Genomic DNA, 12831 nt, shown 5'->3' on the forward strand with positions numbered 1-12831 from the left:
GTAAGCTGCCTTGTCTGGAGGACCACAGCGCTAGGTAAATAGCCTATCAGGTGACCACACTCCAAGTACTTAAGACCAACCAAAATGGTGGAATTCAACTTGTCTTCTTTTGGCAGAGATGCGTGACTCTAAGGACCTGTGGCTACCTAAGAGGATTAGCCACATTGTCTGATGTGGGACATTGACCCTCGCATCTAGGGAGACCTACTTTGAGCTGGAGTGGAGAGAAAGATCCCACTATTAAACAACATTTAGGAAAATCAGAGCAACCTGATTGTATCAGAGAACTGACTATACGTGTCAGCACTTTGCACCTACCTGGGTGAAGACCCCTCCCCTCATATTTCCTAAATCCCAGAGGCTGGAACCCAGAAATGACATTTTCCACAATTCTTTGAGGCAAATTTCCTAATCATGTTTCATCAGTGACAAACAAGTAAGGTGCTCAGAGAGTTAGTATCACTGTTTTCCTGGCAGCACTGAGTGTTTGTTGTTGTTGTGTGTGTGTGTGTGTGTGTATGTATGTGATTTCCAAGTGTGAGGCTATGAAGTCGCCAGCAGGTGCTATCCCCCAGTGACCTGACTTACTGCTGCTGCTGGAGACCAGTAGAATTCTTCATGTGACACCTTCAGCTTCCTGGTACTCTAGGAGCTGCCGGTGAATCTAACGGCGGGGGAGCTCTCCCAGCTCCTTCCTGTCACTGCAGAGATTTCATCAGCATCTATCTCATCCTTCCTCATGCTTGAAAGTATACCCAGAGTATACTTTCCAGATAATGCCTCTACACAGGCAAACTTCTGTAAGTGAGAGAGAATGTGGAAAGCCATTCTTTTCAGAAGACCCGACTCCCAAAGCAGGCTTTAAAAGGCTGTAACCTGCCTCAGGTTGATTTGGACAGAGGAGACAAATATTTAGAGACAGAGTGCCTACGAACATTTCTGGATGGTAGCTATTTTCCCTGAAATAACATATTTAGTATCAAGGCATAGTTTTTATAGTTGGAATACATGTACATTGAACACTAAAGAAAATAACTCAGGGAATTGTTTTTCAGAGTGACTTACTGACTCTAAGGCTCAACAAATCTTTGGTGGTTGGTGAAGCCCTGAAGACAGGCAGGAAGGATACAGGTCAGGGGAGGAATCTGCATCTCTGTGGCTTGGGGTGCTCCCTCAGCTCATTCAGGCTAACATACAAGCATTATCCTAGTGCCCCAAGCCTGTTTCCAGCATCCTCCACACATGTCTTTGCAGCTGCTCCTGTCCCTCCTGCATCACTACTTTCTTGGCACTCAGCATGGCAGATATACTGTGAACTGTCTTCCTTTTACTGTCCTTCCAACCCACTGAGGTTGCCTCCTGTGTTCACTTTCATTGCTGTCTTCAGGACACGACTCAGCTTGGCACCTAGAAAATACCTGACAGACACTCATTGAACAACTGAGCCCCAATGCATGTGCAAGACTACAATTACCAGTTTGTTTTCTCCCCTTAGTGGATATAGCTGTCCCTTGGTATCCATGGAGATTAGGTCCAGGACTTCCTGCAGACACCAAAGTCCATGGATGCTCAGGTTACTTACATAAAATGGTGTAGTGTTTGCACAGAACCCACACAACCTTCTGCAGACTTTAAATCATCTTTAGGTTACTTGTAATGCCTAGAGCACTAAAAACAGTATGTAAGTGGTTGTTGTACTGTATTGTCAAGGGAATGCTGACAGGAAAATTGTTAATGTTTGTTCAATATAACACATTTTAAAAGATATTTTCAATGCACGAATGTGAAATCCACAGACACAGAGGGTCATTATATATATTTAACATCATTCTATAAATAGGCATCTTCTTGTTTAAGTAGTCCCTCCACCCCTCCTAGCTTGCAGAACTGTTTCTCAATGGGGAAGAAATGAAGGTGCATAGTTTATTCCAACTAGCTGGGTGTGAAAAGGATTGCGAGTATGGTATGGTATCTAACACTTGACTGGTCTACAAGGAGAATGTGACCTAGTTTCTCCAGGCTGAGAGGAGGCCGTAGAGCCTGCTTGTGATCTAGAATAGGCAGCCTCTCACAGTGGCCAAATTCTCTGAGTACCAAGCAAAACACACACGGCAAACTCTGTCTGACAGCTAGGAGGACATATTTCAGATGCAGGGAGCACCAGCCACACCAGGCTGATATTTTCATACAACTTGAGGGCAGTTTAGGAGGCAGAGGCTCCCTTAGCTCCCAGCCTTCATGTTTGCTCATGTTGCCATGGATCTCTGTTGGCTGTCAGGCTGGCACTGCTGCTGCTCATCCCTGTGTCGCTGTGACAGCTGTCAGAGCAGCATCACCATTGCAGGGTTCTCAGGTTATTAGTGAGGTACTCAGTTGTCCTTAGACGCTTGGTCACCGAGGCCTTGTCCAGCTTTAATGCAATGGTAGTCACAAGTCATAATTGGGGCTCTGAAACCTTTCAGGGACATTTGTAGATGGTGCAGTCATCAACGTGACGCAGAGCAACAGCATCCATAGGACTTTTGTGCAGTATGATGCAGCAGGTTCCAGCCTCTTTGTACTGAGCACTTGAAATGTGGCCAGTGAGGAAAGATCTAGAACTTAAATTTATTTTGTTTTTATTGATTTGAATTTAAGAGTAGTTACTGGTGGTGGTACAGGTCTAGGATTTAAATTTCTTTGTTTTATGCATGTGTCTCTGTGTTGTAAGAATACATGTTTGTTCAATATAACACATTTTAAAAGATATTTTCAATGCACGAATGTGAAATCCACAGACACAGAGGATCATTGTATATGTATATATGTGTATACTCATGTGTGTGTGTGTGTGTGTGTGTGTGTGTGTGTGAGAGAGAGAGAGAGAGAGAGAGAGAGAGAGAGAGAGAGAGAGAGAGAGAAAGAGAGAGAGAGAGAGTGCAAGCCCAAGGCTGAAAACAGGCATCTTCCTAGTTACTCTCCACCTTATTCCTTGAAGCAGGGTTACTCAGTTGAACTTTGAGCTTGCCCATACAGCTAGTCTTCACTCCAGGATCGTTACTCTCTACCTTCTGAGGGTTAGAATTACAGAAGGGGTCCCACATTTATTTGGCACGTATGTATTTACCAAGTGTTTAAGTGGATGCTGGGAAATCTAAATTTAGGCACTCACAGTTATGTAATAAGTGCTTTACCCAAAGAGCCAGCTCTTCAGCTCTAGGACATACGTACATACATACATACATACATACATACATACATATATACATACACACACACACACACACACACACACACACATCATGTGAGTGTCAACTGAAAAAGAACAAAGATACAAATAAGAGCCCAGGGAGTGAAGTGGCTTGCGATCTCCTGAACCTAACTGCCACAACCCAGCACAGGTGAGGCCTTCCACTGATCCTTGAAATATATGGAAAGAGCACTTTCCTATCATTCCATGAAAGAGGTAGTCTTGTTTGTAAATTAAGAACTTGGCCACAGGTGATATACTTTTCATTTGACAGGGATGTCTAGAGAGACGTAATCAAACAGTATAGAAGACACATAGGAAGAGACATATTCTGAAGAATTGGCTCCTGGGATTATACAGTTTGAGAGATCCCACTATCTGCCATCTGCTAGCTGGAGACCAGAAGAGCCAGTGGTGTAATTCCACCTGATGTCAAAGGAGTGAGAACCGAGTAAGTAGATGTAAATTCCAGCCGGTGGGCAGAAGCGCTGTATCTCAGCTCAAATTGGCATCCAGCCAGCCAATGAGCAAGAGCCTCTTTCCTGTGCCTCTCTCCATGCAGACTCCCATGGAGGATGATCTTCTTTATAGAGTCATAGCTCAAGTGTCAATCTCAGAAGCATTCTCACAGAAACACCTAGAAGTAATGTTTAATTTGGACAACCCATGGGATAATCACAGTGAGAAAAAAAATCATGACATCATTTGTGTATAAACAAGTGATGGGCTCTGTGATGGTTCTGAACCAGGTTCTAACCCATAGCCCTTGGGCAGACTCAATTGCAGAAAGAGATTCCACCTGAGGGCCATCCACTGGATAGTCACTCTGTCACCAAATCTTCAGCCTTTACAGTAGAAAAGAGAACACAAGAAGACAGGGACAACATACTGAAATTATACTTTGGAGTGTTACTGTTATCTTATTTTTACTTATTCACCTTTGTACAAATTTATACAGAATAAACTGAACCAGTGGTCTCATGGCTGGAGCAAAGCCCTTAGTCTTGAACTTAGGACTCTAGTTCTCAAGACAGTGCTCTTCCTCCATGCCAGCAAAGCTCTGTCAGAAGCAGAGAGGATAGCCTGATGCACTTGCACTGAAGTAAAAGGGCTATCCTTATGTGACAGAGTCAAATAAGGAGTCCCAGGAATCACAAACTTAGAGACTTTGGCTCTATTGTACAGAGTCGTATTTAAAGTGAAATCCACTTTCTAGTCTTCTTGTGAGCATCTTTAATACTTTGTGGAGATTTATCAGAAAACATATTTTGTGGGATCTTGTCTGCAAAGGAGCCTTTTGTTGAAAAAAGTTAGGATGGGAGGTTACTAAGGAATTTCTGCATGACCCAAGTGACACACAGGCTGTGTTTCTGGAATGTAGAGCAGTGACGGTGCCCTTTGCAGCTGTCCAATAAAAGGGATGCAAGCCAGACACTGATGTCAATAGAGATAAGGGGGCAAAAACTGAGGTTTTCTCACCATCTCAGGCCCCGGAATTGTGGGTGGGCTGTTCATGGAAGTGGAGGACGCTTCAGCTTCACCCCCAATTCTTTGTTCTGAAGACCTGCTCAGGTGACTTTCGATGAGAGCTTCTTCTCAGGCATCGATGTGATCCTGCCACATAAATAAGCAGGCATCCATGAAGGCTGCTGTCCATGTTCATTCTGATTCCTGCTCGAACATCATGTTGTAAGAGGAACATCCTCTGATGACACAGTGTAGCAAAGTACCCTGGCCACTATTCCAGCTAGCCTGAATATATATATATATATATATATATATATATATATATATATGTATATACGTAGGTATATATATATATGTACATACATATGTATGTATACATACATATGTATACATATGTATACATATGTATGTACATATATGTACATATATATATATATGTATATATGTGCGTGTGTGTGCCATTGCCTCTCTTCCCAATAAGATGAGCCATTGGTATCTCCACAGATCACCTCATCTTACCAGCTACTAGAGTTAGTTGTTTCATTCTTCCACCTTCCAGAGTTAATTCTCAATATAGGAGCCAAAGAGATAGTTTTAAGTTTATATTTTAAACCTTACTCAGATGTTCTAATAGCTTCCCCAGTCTTTGATTTTGACGGTCTTACTGTGTAGCTAAGGCTGGCCCTGAGCTCATGCTCTTTTTGCCTCAGTTTCCTGAGAGTGCTAGCATGATAGAGTGTCTGTTTGAAAATTCTGTTTGAGTTTAGTGTTGCCATCCCACTCAGGGTCTCCAGCATACTAGGCAAATGTTCTGCCTTGACCTACATTCCAAACTTGGGCTCCCCCTTTCCTTTAGAATGCAGGTGAACATCCTCTAGATGACCTATACATTCCCTCTTGCCTGAGCTTTTTCCTCTTCCCCATTTTCTCTCCCACTCTCTAAGTACCCTGGAGGATTTGTTTTGTCTCTAATGCAGTTAGTTGTAAACTTTCTGGGTTCAGAACTAATTTGCATTCCCAAGACTGAGTCCCTGACCCCATACAGTGAGATTTTGCTTCAGTGGATAATATGTAGTAACAGCCACTGCTGTGCTTCAGACCCAGGACAAACTACTCCACTGAAAAAGGAACCTGGGCAATGGAGAGATCGCTTAGCAGTTGAGAGCACACAACTGGTGAGCAGACATACACACAGGAAAAACATTTATACAATAAAAATAAAGACATACATTTCTAAAAAATTTTTTTTAAAAGAAAAGAAAATGGAAATCGAAGAATTTAAAAAAAAAAAACAACAACAATGTCCAAGTGCATGTTGTTAGCTATCCTGATATTGATACCATGTCACATGACCTACAGAACAGCTCCATTGTGTTCTTGTGAAAGAATGAGGATTAAAAATGGAAAATGACCCCTGGAAACAACCTAGATATCTCTTAACTGAAGAATGGATACAGAAATTGTGGTACATTTACACAACGGAATACTACTTAGCTATTAAAAACTAAGAAATCATGAAATTTTCAGGCAAATGGATGGAACTAGAAAAGATCATCCTAGGTGATGTAACCCAGACCTGGAAAGATGCACACGGTATGTAATCACTTGTAAGAGGATATTAGACTTATAGTATGGGATAAGCATACTACAATCCACAGACCCAAAGAAGCTAACTAAAAAGGAGAGTCCAAGGCAGAGTGCCAGAATATCACTCAGAAGGGGAAATAGGATAGACAGCAGAAATGGATGAAGAGAGGGAACTGGGCAGGAATATAGAATGGGGATGAAAACCAGAATGGGGAATCAGATATGGGGAGAATGGGGGTGGGAGGTGAGAGGGCTGGGAACAAGAAGGGAAACTGAGGAGGACATCTCTTTGTCAAGCTGGAGGCCTCCAACAGGGGTAAGATATTGGGAGGACATGGATGTGACTCTACCTGAGACTTTTAATGGGGGAGGGGTAGGGGACATGAAGACTGAAGTGATCACCTCCTAATCAGGCAGGACTAGTGAAAGAAAGGGAAGAACAACCCACCAACAAAACCTTTGACCCCCAAATTTCCCTCCTTACAAGAAGTGCAGGGACAAAGAGGGAACAAAGATTCAGGGAATGTTCAACCAATAATTGGCCCAACCTGAGACCCACCCCATGGTAGAGAACCAGCCCCTGACACTACTAATGATATGCTGCTATGTTTGCAGACAGGAGCCTACTTGACTGTCCTCTGGGAGGCTGCAGAAGATCATGGAGACAAATGCTGGGACTTGTAGCCAAGCAGGGGGTGGAGCTCTAGGAATCCTATGGAAATGTTGGGGAAAAGATGGAAGGACCTGCAGGAACCTCACACAAAGAGCAACAGAGACAACTAACCCAATCCCATGGAGGCTTACAGAGACTGAGATATCAACTAAGGAGCATGAATGATCTGGACATAGGCTTCCTGAACATATATGGCCAAAGGGCAGCTTGGTCTTCATAGGGGGTGCTTGGAGAATGGGGGGGGGTGTTGTTTCTAACATGGACTCTATTGCCTGATTTTGGATACCCCCCATCCCTGCCTTACCTGGCTGCAGGGGATGAGGATACGCTCAGTCCTCCTTTGACTTGATGTGCTGGGGAGAGGTGATACAGGGGGAGGAGAACTTCCCTTTTCTGGGAGGAAAGGGAGAGAGGAAGGGTGAAGGAGGGGAAGGGGGACGGGGAGGAGAGGAGGGAGGGTGCAACCTTGGGATATAAAGTAAATATACTGAAAAAAAAAGTCAACTGACAATGGAGGCCGCTACAATTGGGATAGAAAGTAAATTATAAAAAATTATATATGTATATATATATATATATTTTAAAAGGCAGCTGATGGTTCAGCATTAGTAAGAAAGACTTTAACCTTTTGAAGATGCCCTGAGAGGGTATCTTTGCTACCTCAGTGGGTCACACGACCACACACTGTTGTCATATTTCAGACCTGTGATCCACTCCAGGGTCTCTGCACACAGTATTGTTCTACCGTAACAACAGAACTGTCTTTCATTCTGTTTCATTCTTCTCCTGTTATCACCTTCTAAGATTATATGATTACTCACTCATTGTGATGATATATAATGATTCTCTCACTAGAATATGAGTTTGGGATGGGTTATTTTGTTCATAGGTATATTTCTAGTACCTAGAAAAAGATCTGGCATGTGGTAGGTGCTTCACAAATATTTGTGGGAAGGAAGAAGGGAGAGAGGAAGGGAAAGGGGAGTTAGGGAAAGAAGAGAAGAGGAGAGAAAAGGGGAAAGAGGGGGAAAGTAGGAAAGGGGGTAAGGGGTAGGAGGAGGGGGATGGAGAGAGCAGGAGATAAAGAGAGCTCTATGAGGCCAGGCACTTAAAACTGTATTATTTGCTTGACAAATAACTGTATATTTATATGTATATATGTGATGTTTTGATGCATCCAAACATCACAGGATGACTAAGTGAAACCAATGAACACATCATCTTCATCTAATGTTCTACAAATTGTTTTGTAGTGAGAAACATCTAAAAAGCCTTTTAAAAATTTCTAGTGATGTAAAAATACCCAAGCACACTATCAGCTGCATTTGCCATCTATAAATCGCTAATCCTCGATCCTTCAGGCATTGTGCCTTACGAATTGCAGCGCAGACTCTGAAGGAAGGATCCAGTGCTCAAGACCAAGGCAATAAGAAATGAACCATTCTAAATTTCCACCAAGTGGCAGTGAGACTTTCACCTGGAAAGCACTTGTCAGTTCCTGCTGGAGCCTGAAGGACTAGGGGCGGGAGGAGGGGGGTGATAGGAAAGTGAGAGGAAGGACAGAGCACACTACGGTTGAGAAGCTTCCCGAAATCCTCTGCGCTGCAGTTGAGTCATGTGTACTCATCAGCAGTACACAACTCTTCCACTGGACACAGGAAGTACAGTCCACGTGACTGAGGGGGTAGATTTCTCACTTTGCCCAGTTTTACTCCATTTCAGGGTAAACCGCAGGGTGTGGCTCGAGGCGGCTGTTTTGATTAGTGTATCCACAGGGCCTTCTCTTCAGGATCCGAGCTTTACAGGGGCATGAGATGTCCATTGTGTGTGGGGTTGAGCTTTGTGAGGGACTCTTTAGGGATCTAAAGAAGGAATGAGGCTAATGGTGATTAGATGATGAGGTCAAATGAGGAAGCTGACCTTCGTATTTTTAATAAAAAAAAAACAAAAAACTTAGATATGTGTGCTGAAGACGGAATCCGGGACCCCGAACCCAGGATCCCGCATGTGCTCTGTAGCCGAGGTGTGTCCCCAGCCACTGCCTTATTTTTTTATGTTTGTATTTTTTATATTAATTACAGTTTATTCACTTTGTACCCAGCTGTAGCCTCCTCCCTCATTCCCTCCCAAACCCATTCTCTCTCCCTCATCTCCCCCGAGGCCCCTCTCCAAGTCCACAGATAGGGGAGGTCCTCCTCCCCTTCCATCTGACCCTAGCTTATCTGGTCTCATCATAACTGGCTGCATTGTCCTCCTTTGTGACCTGGCAAAGTTGCTCCTCCCTCAGGGGGAGGTGGCACTGACCTTTATTTTAAAGATAACTGGACTTAGCCAAACTTTTTCATCTAGGAGATAAATTGATATACTGTCCTCTTAGGGAAGAAACTGGACAGGCTGGATTGGAAGGTAGGCAGCAAGAGCCTGAAACCAGTTATGAGGAGGCTATGGCCAGCAGAATCCTTTATGGAGAGCCTTAGGACTATTAAATGATCCACAGAAAAATAATGAGTAAATGAATTAATTAAGGTCTTATTTTAAACCCCTTCTCTCAAAGACAGTGTTCTCATTGTTTTCTAAGCTGTCTCAGCACCCCTGAGTCCAACTAATCCTTCTGCCTCAGCATCCAGAGTGTCTGGGTCTATAGCCACACTCTATTTTTAATTCTTTTAGGCAGCATAGCTTCATTTGATTAGCTGTAATTGAAGCTCTTAATTTTTAACATAGGCTCCATTTGTGGCAAACTTTTGAGCCAGTTTAAAGCAACAGTAGGTCACCAGGAGAATGATAAGACACTGCATGTTCTCTTCCAATACACATCCTAGCTTCTAATCCTTTTGTGTAGTCATGTAGGAGTGGATGTAGAGTGTACAGAAATGGTTATGAGGGGGGAAACAGGTTTTAAGGAAGGTAATAGAACATGTGCCATGAAAGCGGAAAAGGGTGGTGGGGTTCATACTGGGAAGGAACAGGAAGGCGAGGGAGGAGACTCAACCAAAATTAAGTATGAAAATGCCATAGGGAAACCTGATTGTTTGTATCCTAATTTTAAAAAAAATTAAAAGGATTTTAGTATCATAGTACTTGATATATTATAATTATTCTTTAAATTTCTATGTGTCTAAAGGGGTAAAATGTTTACTAGACCAGAATCATTAAATCAGAAATAAACTTAAATGGAGATGAATAATAATATAACAGCATTCCTTTTTGTCTGTTTATACATCTTCCAAGTCAGTGGCTGCAAAAGGCATGAGACAAAATGAAGAGCATTAAAACAATGAATCAAAGGCACTGTCAGTTTGGAAATCTGTTAAGTGATGTATTGAGGAGAAAGAGCTAAGTAGGTGCTGGAACCCAAGAGTTGAAGGGCCCTAGGGGGACTCTGCAGCCAAGAGCTAGAGAATGAGTACTCCTCTATTTTAAAATATACTTTATTTTTGAGATCATAAGTACACCCTCTTTTGAGATCATAAGTACACTCTTTTTCTCCTTTCCCCCTTCAAACCTACCCATATATCCTTTCTTGGTCTCTTTCAAATTTATAGCCTTTTTTTTTTTTCACTAATTGTTGTTGCTTGTTTATGTGTACATGATACTTTCTTCTTTGTTTTTAGCCTTTCTCCTGGTCTGGTTTGTTTTCCTTTGATGGGTCTTTGATGGGTTGCTGGCCCAGGTGGTCTAATTCACATGGACACAATAATGACCCCATTCAAGATTGTGAGTTTTCATCTCTTCAGCTGTAACCACAGGCAAAGACACACCACTGTCATGTAGTGCTGGTTCAGATGAGAGGAGTGTGGGGGCACGGGTCCATTTTGGATCCAGCAACCACAGCTGGAGACGGAAAGTGGCATCCCTCCTGCAGTTTGCAGGTATGACCACTGTCAGAGGTTGAGCTGTGGAAGTATATCTGTCACTGTTCACCTTTGCCACCCTACTGTGAAAATGTTGACTGAGGTTGGGTCCCAGTTGAGAAATGAAGACCTGACAGGCATTAATGCCTGCAATAAACACAGACAGGAGCTCCGGCATTAGAGTTGGCAGTCACAATGTAAACACAGCCTGGCTGGGTAGGCCTGCTAATTGTGCTTTCCTGCTGAGCTCATTAGCCTCCCTCTGGCCCACCTTTTACAGCTTGTGTTCCAGTCTTGGAAGGAGCATTTGCCTGCAGCTAGGATATACTCACACCTTTTCTTTCACAGATTACCTGGGAAGGCACAAAGCATTTAGTGGTATACTGAAGAAGCCGCTGAGCTGAGAGGTTCTGTGCTGAAGTGTGATGGAAGAAGTGAGGAAAAGAATTATGCATGTAATCACTTCTTATATTGCTTGAAAAACATCATTATGTGCTACTACTACTATTATCATTGTTATTTATTACAGAATGAAAATGCAAGACATGGCATTTATGTGGAGGTGAGAAGATAGCTCTGTGGTCTTATCTCTCTTCTTCCACCTTTATGGGGTTCCAGAGCTCCAAATATGGAACTCAGGCATGGGGGCAAGTGTCTTTACCTTCTGAGCCATCTTCCCGATCCTGACCTCTGATATTCTTGACCTCTATTCAAAAAGACACCAAAATTTAATTATATAACAATGGTAAAGGCAAATAAAGCTATCCAAAGAAAGGTTTGGAGCATAGAGTCAAACTACATCAAACCCTATTTGTTTCGAGGTGTGTGTGAACCACCCCTCTGCTGTTTTGGACATGCTTTTATTATTTTAATGTACTAGGTGATCGAAGGGCTATGTTTGCCACTTATACTGTTAACAAAAACATTTTTTAAAAATTTTAAGGCATTTTTTAATTATTATTATTAATTACACTTTATTCATTTTGTATCCCCCATAAGCCCCTCCCTCCTCCCCTCCCGATCCTACCCTTCCTCCCCATTTTTTTAAAATTTAAAATAATGTAGATTTTCAGAATAAGGTCTGAATAGCACAGTGAAAACATGGCATCTGGTGGAAAGCAATAGGAATAAGGATATAAGGTCAAAGGTAAAGGACTGGATTCTTTTCTCTTTCACATTCACAGACAGGCTCTACATCTTTTGAATCAGTTGTTTTCTTTACCAGCTTGTAAAGCGGTTCAGTTACTCATTCAGCAAATACTTCTGGAGCATTCTGTGTGGCAACCCATGCTCTCTCAGACACTCAGGAAAGTCCAGCAAGTGAACAGTTTGTTCTCACCGCTTTTGGGTGATCCTAATGTGCATGAGGACAGTTTATGAAGACATGAAAGAAAAAAAAATTCTTGAGAGCATGAAAGAGCCTGTTGAAAGTGATGCTATAGAGAAAAAATAGAGCAGAGTGGGGTAGTCTGGGTGAGGGAGTTACAGTTTAAATGTGGTCCTCAGGGTAGGACTCATTGAGAGGCTTTTGAACTGAGATTTAAAACATGGAGGGCATAACAGCTTGGATGTCTTGGGAAGAACACCAGGGCAGAGGGCCAGCCAGTGTCACAGCTCTGCTGGGATAGAATGATCAGAATCTTTGCCAGCTTTAAGGAGCCAAGGCAAATTATGGTGGAGTGAGCAAGAGGAGCATTCAAGGTGAAGCCAGAGAAACCAAGATGGGCAGGCACTGCAAGAGGTTGGGGGATGGAAGCCAAAAAAAGGTGTTTGAAAAGCCATTGAAAGGTTGTGAACAGGGTGTATTATGATCTGATATAGGATTTTTTTGGAGACATTTTTTTAATTAATCCTGTTGTTCTTATTTTTATTTTTTAATTCATTTAAAAATTTAGTTCATTTGTATTAATTACAGTTTATTCACTTTGTATCCCAGCTGTAGCCCTCTTCCAAATCCCCTCCCAATTCCACCTTCCTTCCCTCTTCTTCTCTTATGCCCCTCCCCCAGTCCAATGACAAGA

The sequence above is a fragment of the Meriones unguiculatus genome, chromosome 12 (genome assembly GCF_030254825.1).
Source record: "Meriones unguiculatus strain TT.TT164.6M chromosome 12, Bangor_MerUng_6.1, whole genome shotgun sequence".
NCBI classification, from domain to species: Eukaryota; Metazoa; Chordata; class Mammalia; order Rodentia; family Muridae; genus Meriones; species Meriones unguiculatus.